General features: G+C 39.3%; 1 long non-coding RNA gene across 1 annotated transcript in view; it reads right to left on the reverse strand.

The window, feature by feature from the left end:
• Positions 1–419: 419 nt before the first annotated feature.
• LOC125934441 (uncharacterized) overlaps positions 420–15,377 on the reverse strand; it is a 39,205-nt gene continuing 24,247 nt past the window's right edge. The window contains exon 5 of the long non-coding RNA XR_007461395.1: positions 420–1,675. This is a non-coding gene — a long non-coding RNA (uncharacterized LOC125934441). The remainder of the gene's footprint in view (positions 1,676–15,377) is intronic.

Consider the following 15,377-nt stretch of genomic DNA (forward strand, 5'->3'; position numbering starts at 1 on the left):
CAGTATTGGACTGTAGGAGGCAGTCTGATTCCCTCATTTCTAAGTAATCAGGGGGAACCTCATAATAGTCTGCTGATACTTAAAATGACTCCAAAAAGGATGGGTCACACCATGGACCCTGTGCCTGCATCCCCCCAGGGGTCATCACTGTGTAATTGAGTCCTGGCATCATCTGAGCCAATAACCAGGCAAAATTAGATATTTTCAGTGAATGCCTTTCCTCTGCCAGCAATGCACAGCTCACAGCTCACAAGGGCCTTCCACACACATCACTTTATCCCAGTCTTGTGCAGAGCTCTGTGAGAAGAGAATATTACCCGTCTCTGGGAAAGATGAAGATGCCCATTTCAAGACTCCTGAGGTTCTTAATAAACCAAACTAAATACATTGGCAGAAACCCTGATTACTTTCCTCCCCTACCCCATTTCTCCCCATCGCAAACCTACCTACACTGATACGGCTCCTCCCCACCTGCAACAACGGGCAAGGATCCAAGGCACACCTGGGCTTGGGACCCCATTGCTCTGCTCCTCAGGGCAAGTGCGGTTCCCCTTTCACCCTGCCTTCCTCAAGTTGGCTGCACTCTCTCCCAGAGCTTCCTAGTCACCTGCTTCATTTGCAGAATGATCCAAAGTTAAGCTTAGAGAAGAGAACTAGAGGAAGGAAGAGGAAAGGGGTGAAGGAGAAGGGAAGAAGGAAGGGGAAAGAGATGGGAGAGATGGAGTTGGCTCTCTACCTACATGAAACAAACCCACTTGTGTTTCTTCTGACTGGACACTTCTCCCAGCCATCGCCTTAATCTCTTTCCTTCTTTTCACAGCCAAATATTTGGGAAGAAAGGTCTATACATGTCTCTACTTCTTTACTTCCTCTTTCTTTCCCAACTGGCTATAATCTGGCTTCTGTCCCCTCCTCTCCACTAAAACTGATCTAAATTCACCAAGGAGTATCTGACTGCTAAAAAAAAAAATTAAAAACAAAAATTTGTTTTCTCCAGAGCCTCTGGTTCTGCAGATGACCCCCTTCCTTTTCTTGAGACTTTCCTTTCCCCTGGCTCTGTGGCCCTATCTCTTCCTGAGATACATCCTCCCTCTCCCTCTCCTTTTCTTTCTTTGTCCACTAACCCCTAAATGTCAGGACCCCTCCCTACACCATATTAATTCCTCACTCTTCATTACCACAGGGATGTGACATTCAAATCCACAATTCTAACCACCAGCCTCAGCTCCCCACTGATGATGGCCTACACCCTGTCATAATAACAATAGCTCATATGATTAACTGATACTATGTGCCAGTGCTGTGCCAACCCACAATAACCCTCTGAAGCAACCCATTATCAGCCATATTTCACAGATGTCCAAACTTAAATAACTAGCCTGAGGTCACATGGTTATCAAGAGGCTGGTTTTTTTTTTTTAATTTTATTTTTTAAATTTACATTCAAATTAGTTAGCATATAGTGCAACAATGACTTCAGGAGTAGATTCCTTAATGCCCCTTCCCCATTTAGCCCGCCCCCCTCCCACAACCCCTCCAGTAGCCCTCTGTTTGTTCTCCATATTTAAGAGTCTTCAAGAGGCTGCTTTTAAAGTCCATTCTCACTGCTGTTTCTGGTTTCCAGCAACATGATAAACTAACAAAGGGCTGCTGGCTCCCTCACCACAGTCCGACCCTGGAGGAAAAATGAAAGTGATAAGGAGCTGGATGAGTCTGAGGTCCTGTCAAAACTGTGAGGAATCCCTCTGGAAAGCCAGAAGATGGTTGGGTCCCAATGGAGATGGAAAACAGTAGCGTAGGGAATAGGAGGACAGCCAAGTGCCAACCAGGTGACAGATTCTGAAGAGGGCCTTAGAGCTGCTCTTTCCTGCATTTCCACGGGGGCTGAGGGTAGGACTGCCTGCCAGCCAGTGCCTGGAGACAGAGCAGCAGCAGGGCACTGGCTGGGCTGTGAACCGAGAACAGCAGGTGCACCCAAATGGCCTGGCTCAGGACACTCCTCCCTGCCCCACAGCCTGAGGACAAGGGGATGTCAGCCAAAGAAGACAGCTCTTGGAAAGAGCAGTGCCCAAGGGTAAGTACGGCCAGGCTCCTCAGGGACAGGGAAAGAAGCAGTGGTTAGTTCCAGGCTGGAAGGCCAGGGCACTCATCTTGAGGTGTACACCCAAGCACACATACTCACATTCTTAAAACTTTGCAGAACACAACAGGGGCCAATCCTTTCAGCCCTCCGCCTGGACACACATTCCCAACCAAGGCGATGAGCCCCCAAGGGGAAAGCTGGTGTGTGTGATCACAAATTAGAATAACCAAGGTGAGCAACACCACAAAAGAAAGTCAAAAGGGTAGCCAATGAATATCAGATAAAGCCCAGCTGAAGGGCCAGAACAGACAATTCAAATAAGCACAACAAATATCTTCAAAAATATAGAGGAGTTTGTAAAATGACTCAAGAACAAATACTCATGTTGAAAAATAATTTAAAAAAATTAGCAAAGCTGGTTTGCAAAATATTAACTGTTTTAATATCAATTAAATATTAAAATATTAAATTAAAAACCAATGCTGTTTTTTTTAAAAAAGGAACTTTATAGATTGGTTGAATAACAGAATGCAGAAACTTATTTTATTTATTTTTACTTCTTTTTTTTTTTTAAGAAACTGTTTCTTTCCTGTCAACCTTATTTCCATTTTGTTTGCCTTTATGGGAAAATAGCTCAAGACCACTCAACGGTTGTTCCTACCCATTCAGTGGCCTGAATAAACTTGAAGAATGAATTAGTGAGACTGGAAATTCCAGTCAAGACAATCATCCAGAGGAATAACTGGGAAGAGATGAAAAAATAATAAACTATAGAAGAGAAGCTACGAGACATATATGGAAGAGAGAAGCAGACCTGTCAGCATTTAGATAATAAAAATCCCAGAAGGGGTAAAAAATAAGCATAGGTAAGAAAATATTTGAAGAAACAATAACTAAAATTTTTTCCCAAGATTAGAAAGAAAGAATAGACTTTAGATTAAAAGATCTCACAGTGGGGTGGCTGGGTGGCTCAGTCAGCTAAGTGTCCAACTTTGGGTCAGGTCATGATCTTATGGTTCGTGAGTTTGGGCCCCACGTTGGGCTCTGTGCTGACAGCTCAGAGCCTGGAGCCTTCTTTGGATTCTGTGTCTCCCTCTCTCTCTGCCCCTCCCCTGCTCACACTCTGTCTCTCTCTCAAAAATAAATAAACATTAAAAAATTTACAAAAAACATCTCGTAGAGTGACAAACAGATATGTATAAATAAACCCACTCTTAGTCATGTTAAAATGATAGCTTAGGATATCAAAAACAAAGAGAAAATGCTTCCAAAGAGGAAGAACAGATCATCTCTTAAAAGCAGACAATGGAATTCTGAAAAACATTTATTCCAATGTAAGTATGTATATATACATATACATATATAAAATTTATATATCACATAATGTATAATTATATATGTAAATAATTATATATTTGTATCTCACCATTTATAAAGCACAGCTTGATTTTCACAATGTGAATACATCTGTGTAACTAACCCTCATATTAAAAGGCCCTTTTAATTGGCCCTTACCAGTCACCATTTGTACCCCACAGACAACTCCATCCTAACTGCTAACACCATGAATTAGTTTTTTTCTATTTTTGAATTTTACATAAATATATGCACACTGTATATACTAATTTGTATCTGGCTTCTTTAGCTCAACATATGTTTATGGGAGTTATGTGTTTGCATCCATGTAACAATTGTTCATCTATTCTCACTGATAATAGAGCAGAGTTTCTCAACCTCAGCAGTGCTTATATTTTGGGCCAGATAATTCTTTTATGGGATGACTGTCCTATGCAATGCAAGATATTTAGCAGCGTCCTTAGTCTCTACCCAGTAGATGCCAATAGAAATCCTCTTCCCTCTCCCAACAAGTTATGAGAACCAAAAAAATATCTCCAGACATTGCCAAATGTCTCCTGGGAGGCAACATCGCTTCCAGTTAGAAACATTGCTGTATTGTAGAAATATAGGAAAAGTTTATTTATCTGTACTACTGTTGATAGACATTTAGGTTGTTTTCTAATTTGGGACTATTATGAATAATACTATTATGAAGAAAAGCAGTATTTTCAAAAGTTTTAAAGGAAAAGAGCATCAAAACTGGATTTTTTAAGTTTATGTCTGTCTGTCCATCCGTCCATCCGTCCATCCATCCATCCATCCATCCACCTATTTATTTTAGTAATCTCCACACCCAGCATGAGGCTCAAACTCACAACCCTATGATCAAGAATCACATGTTCTTCCAACTGAGCCAGCCAGGAACCCCTCAGAATTTTAATCTATATAAAAAGTGCCAGTTTTATCACTCAAAACAATATTCTCTTTGGAAATATTCTTTGAAAATTCTTTTGTAGTTAGTATTCCAGCAAGAAGAGAAACAAGGGGCACCTGGGTGACTCAGTCAGTGAAGCATCCGACTCTTAATGTCAGCTCAGGTCATGATCTCATAGTTTGCAATATCAAACTCCACATTTGGCTCTGTGCTGACAACATGGAGTCTGCTTTGGATTCTCTCTCTGCTCCTTCCCTACTCGTATGCTCTCTTGCTCTTGCTCTTGCTCTCTCTCTCTCTCTCTCAAAAAAGGAGGAGGAGGAATAAGAGGAAGAGGAGGAAAAGGAGGAGGAGGAGGAGAAGAAAGAGAGGAGAAACAAATCTATATGAATGCTACAAGCTATATGTAAAATAAAGGTGAGTAAACAGCATAGCAAAGTATGCTGTTATCTAAAATAGGAAAAACAACTTCCACTTCTGGGTAGAATGTAGGAGGTTGAAACAGGCCAACCCTGACACTAACAACTATTAAAACCTAGACAGATTACCCAAAAAAAAAAAAAAAAAAAATCACATTTTCCAGCTGTCAAGGACTTTGGAATAAGGACTGAAAGGACTAAACACTCCACAGAGGAGAGAACAGTTCACTGGAGAGCTATCAGATCAGCAGCTGATACACTCCCCTGGCGGCATTTGCCACATCGGGACATGGGTGGAGGACTGGGACTTGGCCCAGGCAGACAGCCACTACTGGGGGAAAGGGAAACCATCAAAGCTTTCTTCTATTGCTGGTGGCTAGAGTGGAAAAAACAGAAATGAGGAGCCTTCAGACACACTTGATTTTCCTGACCACAGGTTTGCGGACTCCAAAGCAGGAGGGCAGGAGGCTAAATGAGCTGGGCTAAAAGCTTCTGAAAGTCAAATAAAATCTGATGCAGGGGCACCTGGGTGGCTCAGTCGGTTAAGCGTCCGACTTCGGCTCAGGTCACGATCTCACCGTCCGTGAGTTCGAGCCCCGCGTCAGGCTCTGGGCTGATGGCTCAGAGCCTGGAGCCTGCTTCTGATTCTGTGTCTCCCTCTCTCTCTGCCCCTCCCCCGTTCATGCTCTGTCTCTCTCTGTCTCAAAAATAAATAAACGTTAAAAAAAAATTAAAAAAAAAAATCTGATGCATATGCTAATCCATAAAACAAGTCTTAATAAATGTAACAGGACTGAAATTATACAAAGTGTGTTCTCCAACCACAATGGAATTAAGTTAGAAATTATTAGGAGAAAGAAATCTCAGAATTGCTCAAATATCTGGAAATTAAACAACATATCTCTAAATAATCCGTGGGTCAAAGAAGAATTCCCAAGAGAAATTAAAAACCATCTTGAACTGAATGAAAACACAACCATAATGTCAAAATGTATGGGATGTGATAGGGGTGCCTGGGTGGCTCAGTCGGTTAAGCATCCAACTTTCGCTCAGATCATGATCTCATAGTTCATGGGTTCAAGTCCTGTGTTGGGCTCTGTGCTGACAGCTCAGAGCCTGGAGCTTGAGCCTGCTTCAGATTCTGTGTCTCCTTCTCTCTCTGCCCCTCCCCTGCTTGTGCTCTGTCTCTGTCTCTGTCTCTCTCTCTCAAAAATTAATGTGTTAAAAATATTTTTAAAAAATTATGGGAGGTAGCTAAAACAATGCTTAGAGGGAAATGCATACCTTCAAATACCTATATCAGAAAAGAGGAAAGACTTCAATCAATAACTTAATCTTCCACCCTAATAAACTAGAACAAGGCCAACAACACCTTAGGAAAAGGTACAAAAGATCTCTTTGCAAAAGAAGATAACCAAATGTCTGATAAAAGGTACTCAGCTCTGCTAGTCATTAGGAAAATGCAAAAAACCACAAGGTAATACAAACCAACCAGAACCAGGACAAAAAGAAACAGAAAAATATCATGTGCGGGTGACACTGGTGATGGGGGTCTAAACTGACACACCTACTTTGGAGATTTGGTTAGCAGTATTGACCAAAGCTGAACTATACATACCTGACGAACCAGCAGATCCACCCCCAGTGATATACTCAACAGGAATGCCTACCTCTGCTCACCAAAAGCCATGCACTAGAATGTTTACAGTAATTCTATTCATAATAGGAAAAACAAACAAACGAACAGAAAACTGGAAAATACCAAATGCTCATAAAAAGTAAAATCAATCAATAAATTGTAGTATGTCATATCATGAAACACTATGCAAGATACTACACAACAATGATCAGACTACAATTACATACAGCCACCGAAATTAATCATACCAAAAAAAGGGGTTAAGCATAAGATAGATACAAAAACATACATGCTGTATGATTCCTTGTATATAAAATGCAAAAATTGATAGGACAAAAAAGAGTAAATAAAAAAATATTTACTCTTTTAGAAGTAAGAATTGTGATTTACCTTAGTAAGGGTATGAGGAGTGATTGGTGATAGGCATAAGGAAAATTTGAGTGTTAGTAATGTTTTGGTTTTTTATTTCGCTAGTTACACCAGTGTGTTCATTTTCTGAAAATTCATTGAGCTGTACCTTAATTATATGTTTGCCTTTGTATATGCATATAATATTTCAATTAAAAATTTCAAAAAATCATGCAGTAAGTGATTCAGACAGGATTCAAACCCAGCCAGTCAGATTTAAGAGAATGAATCCTAAATCTCAATTCTAGATTCAAGGTTACACCATTCTCGAGAATGATTGAAGAAAAAATCTAAGTATATCCCTATGTTATTCAGGGTTCTCTGAGGAACAACAATAGGATGTGTTTGGAGAGACAGAAAGAGGGAGAGAGAAATTTTTTGTTTAAGAAATTGGCTCCTGCAGTTGTCAGGGGCTGGCAAGTCCAAACTCTGCAGGGAAGGCCAGCAGGCTGGAGACTGAGGGAAGAGATAATGTTTGGGCTCAAGTCTGAAGGTAGTCTAGAGGCAGAATTCCCTCTCCTTCAGAGGACCTCTGACATTTTTCTCCTAAGGCATTCAGCTGATTGGATGAGACCCACCCACACTAGATAGTCTAATCTGCTTTACTCAAAGCTTATTGATTTAAATGCTACCCTGTAAAAAATGCCTTCACAGAAACATTTAGACTGGCTTTTGACCAAATATCTGGGTACTAAAGTCTGGCTAAGTTGACACATAAAATTGACCATAGCAATCTCTAACAATTCAAAATGAAAATTCTAGACAAAGTCTAGAGACAAAAGAGTGGAGACAAAAGAGAAAAGAGTTGTCGAGTGGAGACAAAAGAGAAAAAATAAGGGATGTGAAAACATGCTAATATTTTTGTCTTGTTCAGGAGGAAAATAGTGACAGTATTATGTTTAAGACATTATTAGGGAGGATAACTACAAATATTTGTCTTAATTCATTAAAAATAGAATGCATGGGGCACCTGGGTGGCTCAGTCGGTTAAGCGTCTGACATCGGCTCAAGTCATGATCTCGCGGTCCGTGAGTTCGAGCCCCGCGTCGGGCTCTGTGCTGACAGCTCAGAGCCTGGAGCCTGTTTCAGATTCTGTGTCTCCCTCTCTCTCTGACCCTCCCCCATTCATGCTCTGTCTCTCTCTGTCTCAAAAATAAATAAACGTTAAAAAAAAAAAATTAAAAAAAATAAAATAAAAATAGAATGCATGTATTTCAAGCCAACAGAACAAAATTCAATTTAATGAAAGGAAGGAAAAGAAAAAAAAGAATAAAATATAAAGTGTAGTAAACATAAAATAAGAATAATTCATATATAATATGAATCTTAGTTTCAACAAAAGTAAACTCACTGCTCAAGAGACTATTAGATTCTATTTTTGAAATATCTATATCAAATATATTTCTTATAAGTTACTGGTAGAATTTATGTCTACAAACAGCTAAGCAAATTTTGAAAAAGAAGAACCAAGAAAGACTATCCACATTACTAGTTGTTAAGGCATATTTTAAACCACAATAAGTCATCAATGCATTGATATAAAGGAGCAAATAAACCAATGGACAGAATTAAGAGCTCAGAAGTAGACCCAGGTATACATAGCAATTTGTTAGATAATAATAAATGGACATGGATGGATTTTCTTGGAGATGATGTTGGGAAAACCAGTTTACCATATGTGAAAAATAAAGTTGGATCTCTACTTCAGACCATACACAATGGTGAATTACAAAAAAGTAAAGGCATAAATATAAAAAGTAAAATTATAAAGTTAATAGAAACTCCTATCTGTGTGACCTGTGAGAAAGAACCTGTTAACACTCTAAAAGCAGACATTACACAGAGGAAAATATTACATTTGACTACACCAAAATTAGAGATTTCAGGGGCACCTGGGTGGCACCTGAGCATCTAGCCTCAGCTCAGGTTATGATCTCACGGTTCTTGGGTTTGAGGCCATGCTGGGCTCTGTGCTGACAGTTCAGAGCCTGGAGCCTGCTTCAGATTCTGTGTCTCCCTCTCTCTCTGCCCCTCCCCCATTCATGCTCTGTCTCTCTCTTTCTCTCTCTCTCTCAAAAATAAATAAATATTTAAAAAATTTTTTTTAATTAGAGATTTCATAAACAAAATACAGATGAAAAATTGGGAAAAGATACCTGCAATATTTAAAGTTGGTAAGAGATTAATATCTACAACACTCAAAAATTCCTTCAAAATCAACAAGAAAAGAACTGGAAACCCAGTAGAAGAATGAGCAAATGATATACACTTAAATTTACCGAGGAGGAAACTTGAGTGGCTAATAAGCAAAAAAAGAAAAGGATAAAGGCCTAGGAGCTCCTGGGTGGCTCAGTGGGTTAAGCGTTTCAAAATTTTTGGTTTCTGCTCAGGTCGTGATCTCATGGTCTGTGAGATGGTATCCCACTTCATGTGCTGTCAGCACAGAGCCTACTTGGGATTCTCTCTCTCCCTCTCTCTCTCTCTCTGCCTCTTCCCCGCCCCCCCACAAGAGCTCTCTCCCTCTCAAAATAAATAAACGTGAAAAAAAAGTTTTAAAAAAAGAAAAAGTTAAGAAAAAGCCTAAATTTACTAGTAAAAAGCGAATTACAAACTGTCATTAGATATCCCATCAAATTAGTAAAAATTAAAAAGTCAGGAAATACCAAGTGTTGGCAAGGATATGGGAAAACACCAACCAATCCTCTTGCACTGCTGATGGGAGAGAATAACAGAACAGCTAAACTGGAAAGCAATCTGCCAGAGTTTTCATACTTGACCAATTCAAGATACATGTTTTTTGTGTGCTATGAACTGAGGGGGAGGTGATTGCACATAGCCATATGTCTATCTATCTGATTCCCACTGAGGCTTAAATTCATCATGATCTAATGTAACTCATCATCTTGCTCTACCCTCTCACTCCACTCCTCCTCCATTTCTTGCATTAAAGTCCCTGCCAGGTTAATATTATCACCATCTACTTAGTCACCTAAAGAAGGTAACTTGAGTCAACTTGTACTGTTCCCACTCCCTGTGACTTTGGTCAGTTCTCCCATTTGATGATTCCACCTCTAAAGTGGTCTTGAATCCCTCCATTTGTGTCCATCCTTACTGCCAAAAACGTAATATAAAATCTGGTTACTCCCCTTTTAAGTAACTAAAGTAGCCTCAGTCCTGCATCTTCCCCTTTCCTCTTCTATTCACAGTGCATACCAGCAGCTAGAGTGACCGTTCTAAAATATAAATGGGTTCACAGAACTCTCTCCTTAACAGTCCTTCACCAGTTTCCCAAAGTTCAAGTCCTTTAAGCTGTAAAGCACATCTTCACCATCTGCCTTCTGCCTCTCTCCAGCCTCAATGCTCTCCGCTCTTCCACATTCAACCCATGACCCTGAAACACCAACCTGGTGACACCATACTCTGTTCTTGCCTGGGAAGCTCCAGGGTTGGCCAATTACAAGGAAATTTGATTATAGAAATAATTATAATAGATTATCAAAATAAATGTCTATTTTTTACTGTATATATTTTTGTAACTTTGTATTTTTATATCATTACAATCTTAGAGAAATTTGCATGAACAATACAAAGAACTGCATACCCTTTACCCAGATTTATCAGTTATTTATATTTAGCCCCATTTGCTTTGTCTTCATAATTCTCTCTGTATTTTTTTCATGTCATTTTTTCTGAACTATTTGAAAGTACGTATGTTGGAGACATCATGGCCCTTTATCCCTACATATCTCAGAGTATATTTTCTAATAAGGACATCATCTTACACAATCATGTACGGTTATCAAAATCAGGAAATTTAATATTGATACCATACTATTATCTAATCTATAGATCTATAGTCCATTTTCAAATTTTATCAATTGTCCTAAAAACATCTTAAAAAAAAAAATGTGTATTTATTTTTGAGAGAGAGTGTGAGCCAGGGAGGGGAGAGAGGGGCAGGGGATAGAGGATCCAAAGCAGGCTCTGTGCCGACAGCAGAGAGCTGGATGTGGGGCTCAAACTCACAAACCATGAGATCATGACCTGAGCTGAAGTCGATGCCTAAGGACTGAGCCACCCAGGTGCCCTGTCCTAAAAACATCTTAACGTTTTGCCTGTTTGGAACCCAATCCAGAGCCACACATCTAGTTCTTATGTCTCTTTGATCACCTTTACTCAGCCTTTTATTGTCTTTCTTGACTTTGACGTGTTTGAATTGTTCAGGCCAGTTATTTTGTAGAACATCCCCCAACTTGTGTTTATCTTGTGTTTCCTTATGAAGAGATTGGCATTTTACATTTTTGGCAAAATACCACTGCAGGGACATGGTATCCCTTCTCAGTGCATCCTATCAGGAGGTACAGTTTGATCCAGTATTGGTGATGTCAACTTTATCATTTGATTAAGTGACAACTGTCAGGTCTCTACACTTTAAAGTAAGTTTTTAGCCATTTTATTTTTGCTTTAAACATAAATATGCACTCATTCACCAATCTTTTCATTCAGGCCAAGGATTTTTCTTTGAGTATCGGTCTGCTAACTGGATCTTTAAGCCATTTCCAATGCATTTCCTAGAATGCATTGTCTAAAACTTCCGATTTCAATTTCTTTAAAGAAGAGCAATAACTGGGGTGTCTGGGTGGCTCAGTCAGTTAAGTGTCTGACTCTTGATTTAGGCTCAGGTCATGATCTCATGGTTCATGAGTTTGAGCCCCGAGGTGGGCTCTGCACTGACAGCACGGAGCATTCTTGTGATTCTCTCTCTCCCCCTCTCTCTCTGCCCCTCCTCTACAATTTCTCAATCTCTCTCTCTCTCAAAATAAATAAACTTAAAAAAAAAAAAGAACAAGAACTTAAAGCCACTGTCAAAGCAGTCTGAGTGCTGAATTATTCTAGAGTTTGTATTTTCCCAGTCTTTTACTTTTTTTTTTTAATGTTTTATTTATTTTTGAGACAGGGAGAGACAGAGCATGAACAGGGGATGGTCAGAGAGAGGGCAACACAGAATCTGAAACAGGCTCCCGGCTCTGTGCTGACAGCTCAGCTGTGCTGGGTGGCTCAGTCGGTTAAGTAGCCGACGCGGGGCTCGAACCCATGGACCGCGAGATCATGACCTGAGCTGAAGTCGGCCGCTTAACGGACTGAGCCACCCAGGCACCCCTTCCCAGTCTTTTACTTAAGCAAATTGACTTCATCTATTTTTTCCCAAAGTTTTCAACCTGGTTTTCCTGGTAACAATTCTCTTTTCATACTTAAGTTCATTGGTAGGTACAATTTTTAACTAATTTATATAATTCTAATAACAAGTGCAACTGGCATAAGCAGGTTTGGGAACAAATGCAACTGACTGATAGTGGTAATTAGCACACAAGTCAACTGATGGAAATAAAAACTATGGGTTTTATTTACTCCTATGTATGAGCATTTAGAATGCTGTAAGCATCTATCGATATATTTTTCAGGCAGAATGGATAGTGTGGGTTAATCTAGTAATGCAATTAAGTAGAAGTCAGTTAACAGAGCTTTTGCTAGAAATTAAACCTCCCAAATGGACAGACATGAGTTTTCAGATTGAAAAATCCCACCAAGCACCCAGAAAAATAAATTTAATCCATCATTGAGAAATGTCACTGTGCTGAAATAAGGAGAAAACCCTAAAAGAATCCAGAGAGGAAAAAAACAATATTCACCTACAAAGCAAAGAAAGTTGTAATTGCACCAGATTTTTCAATAAGCTTCAAAATTCTGATGGAAAATCATTTTCAGTCAACATTTATGTACAAAGATAAACTATGAACCAAGTATGAGGGAAGCCCAGCTACATAATCAGTTATGCAAGATCTCCCAAGCAATCTTTCTTATGGAGGTAGTGAAGAATATATAAGGAACACAGTAACACAAGGGAAGATGCCGAATCCAGGAAACAGAGGGCCCAACCCACAAGTGTGGGCAAGTATCAGCTGTCCAGATGAGAGAAGAAAGATGTAAGGAAGCAGAAGAGATGTCTCTGGCAGGGGGAGAGGGGAGAGGAGAAACAAAGTATTGAATGGAGTACCTGATGTCTCTGAACATTTAGAAATATTATTGATAGGCATTTGACAGATTTTAGTAGCAATGGGAATAAAGAGCAATAAGTACCTTGAAAACTAAGCAAATGACAAATACTGAAGGACCGCATCAACTAGAAAAAAAACAGTTGTATAAAAAACAAGAAACAAAAAAGTATCAGAGCATAACTTTTGGCTGAACAAAGAACAGTATTTATACAGAATAATACAAACTCTGCCTATTGACTTAAAAACTCATGTAGAAGTAGAATGTAAGCTTTATGAGAACTGAAACCCGGGTGCCTGAGGCTCCACCTCAGTCAGTGGAGCATGCGACTCTTGATCTTGGGGATTTTCGAGCCCCATGTTGTGTGTAGAGATTACTTAAAAATAAAATCTTAAAAAAAAAAAGGAAAAAAGAACTGAAACCTCATCCTAGTCACTATTATATCCTAGTATTTAGGACAGTGTTTGGTACATTGGAAATGTTTAAATGATGTATCTTGTTTTTTAATGATAGTATTTAGAGCTCAAAATTTTAAGTGAAGGCTAACAGAGTTTTGTTTTTTGTTTCGCTTTGTTTCGCTTTGTTTTGTTTTGTTTTAAAGACTTTGTTTTAATGCGAGACTTCCTGAGGCCATACAGAAAACTAGCTGGTGGTGTGAAGTCTGCCATTCTCCCAGGCACCTCATCCATATAAAAACATGTTCTCACAGACCGTCCCCACTCATCAGTGTCCCATCTTGGTGTCCCAGCCCTGGATATTCACAGCTGGTGGTCACACTGTGCTCATGCTGCACCCATTAGACTGATACATTGGATCTGAAGCTATGTCAGTCACTCTTGGTGGGGCAAATTTGTTGTTCCAAATGAATTTAGCCTATGTTAACAGACAAGAAAAGTTTCTGATGGATTCTGCCCCTTCCCCCCCAATCTGCATAGTTTGGTTCTACAAGTGTTTATTTTCTACACAATTGTAGATCTCTGATCACTAACAACATACAACATAATTTTTCCCAATGTTTATCCTTGTTCCCTCTGATTATCAACATAATAAATAAAGATTGCAGAAACCTTGGAAGAAGAAAAAGAAGTAAAATTAAAGTAAAAATAATGTAAAGAAGTAATCCTTCCATACACTGTATGTAACTAAATGGAATTTAAATAAAAACTTGAGGTAGGGGGAAGAGGTAATCCTTTCAAATAACCAGAGATAACACTATTAAACATTTTTTTTCTGAGCCCCTTTTTTTTCTTCTCGACATTCAGATTTTACTATTGTAAATATTATTTCATGCTTAGTTTATTAACCATCGGAAATAAGCATTTCTCCAATCATTAAAAACAAACCTATAAGCAATATGAAAGATTGTTTCAAACTTATTGCCCTTAAAAGAGCATTTTAGCTGCTAGGAAAACCCCTTTTTATAAAAATGGTAAGGGAACAGAATATTTCCTCAAAGTGCTGGTCCGTGGGAGGAAGTCCATGTGATACACTGGGGTGAGGCTTTACCACCTGGGGCTCCACACTCAGGCTTTGATTCTAATACTAGTGTGCCTCTTACTAGCCAATGACCTTGGAAGTTTCCTTATCTGTAAAATGGGGATAATGATATCTCCCTCAGAGTTATTAGAAAGATTAAAAGAAATATGGCATGTCAAGTGCTTAGCACCACACCTAGAAAAGAGTAAGGACCCAATGAATACCAACTGCCATCAGTCTCTTCCCTTCCATCATCATCCTAATTAAGGGTTAAGACAGACACTCCTAAAGCTTGGTTCCATCTCCTGCAGTTAAAATAGCATCTCAGAGCTTGTTGTCTTTGCTTATTTGATCCTGAATATTTCTGTTCCAATTAATACTTAGTTTCCTTTTGGAATGCTGTAGCATTTTGCCTTCCAAAGCCAGCGTTTAATTAATGCTTTCACCCATTCTGTGCCTTACCCTCTTATCCTTGAGAAATGTTAAAAATCTAACTGCCAACTTTGGCCGCAAGCCACATGTGAGAAAATAAACGTACGGGCTAAACATTCTTTGTTGTAAAATGAAAAGAAGAAAGAGAACTGAGTAAGTTCTGAGTGAACCATAACCTGGGCTGTATGCTTTTTCCACCAAAATTCTGCAGTGCAGGTATTTTACTCCTTCTTGGCAGATCAGAGAGGGAAAGCAAATTGCCCACAGTCACAGAGCTAGGAAGTGGCAGATTTAGAAATGGGAGCGAATTCTCTCAGATTTCAAAGATCTGGCATCTTCCACACTATCATGCCACCTCTAGAATGTGCACTGCCCAAAAAGGTTCAGAAAACACTCCACCATCATTAATAGTTGATACTTACTAGGCAGTCACTAGATGCCCAGTGCTCAATCTATTTCATGCAGGATCTCATTTAAGCCTTATGTTGGCACCATGAAGTAAAAGCAGGTATCATCCTTGAAGAGGAAAAGTGAGGCTCAGAGAACTGAAGCCACATGCTTGAGGCCATGATGCTATGAAGAGTCATTGCTGGG

Source organism: Panthera uncia, assembly GCF_023721935.1.
Source record: "Panthera uncia isolate 11264 chromosome A1 unlocalized genomic scaffold, Puncia_PCG_1.0 HiC_scaffold_17, whole genome shotgun sequence".
NCBI lineage: Eukaryota > Metazoa > Chordata > Mammalia > Carnivora > Felidae > Panthera > Panthera uncia.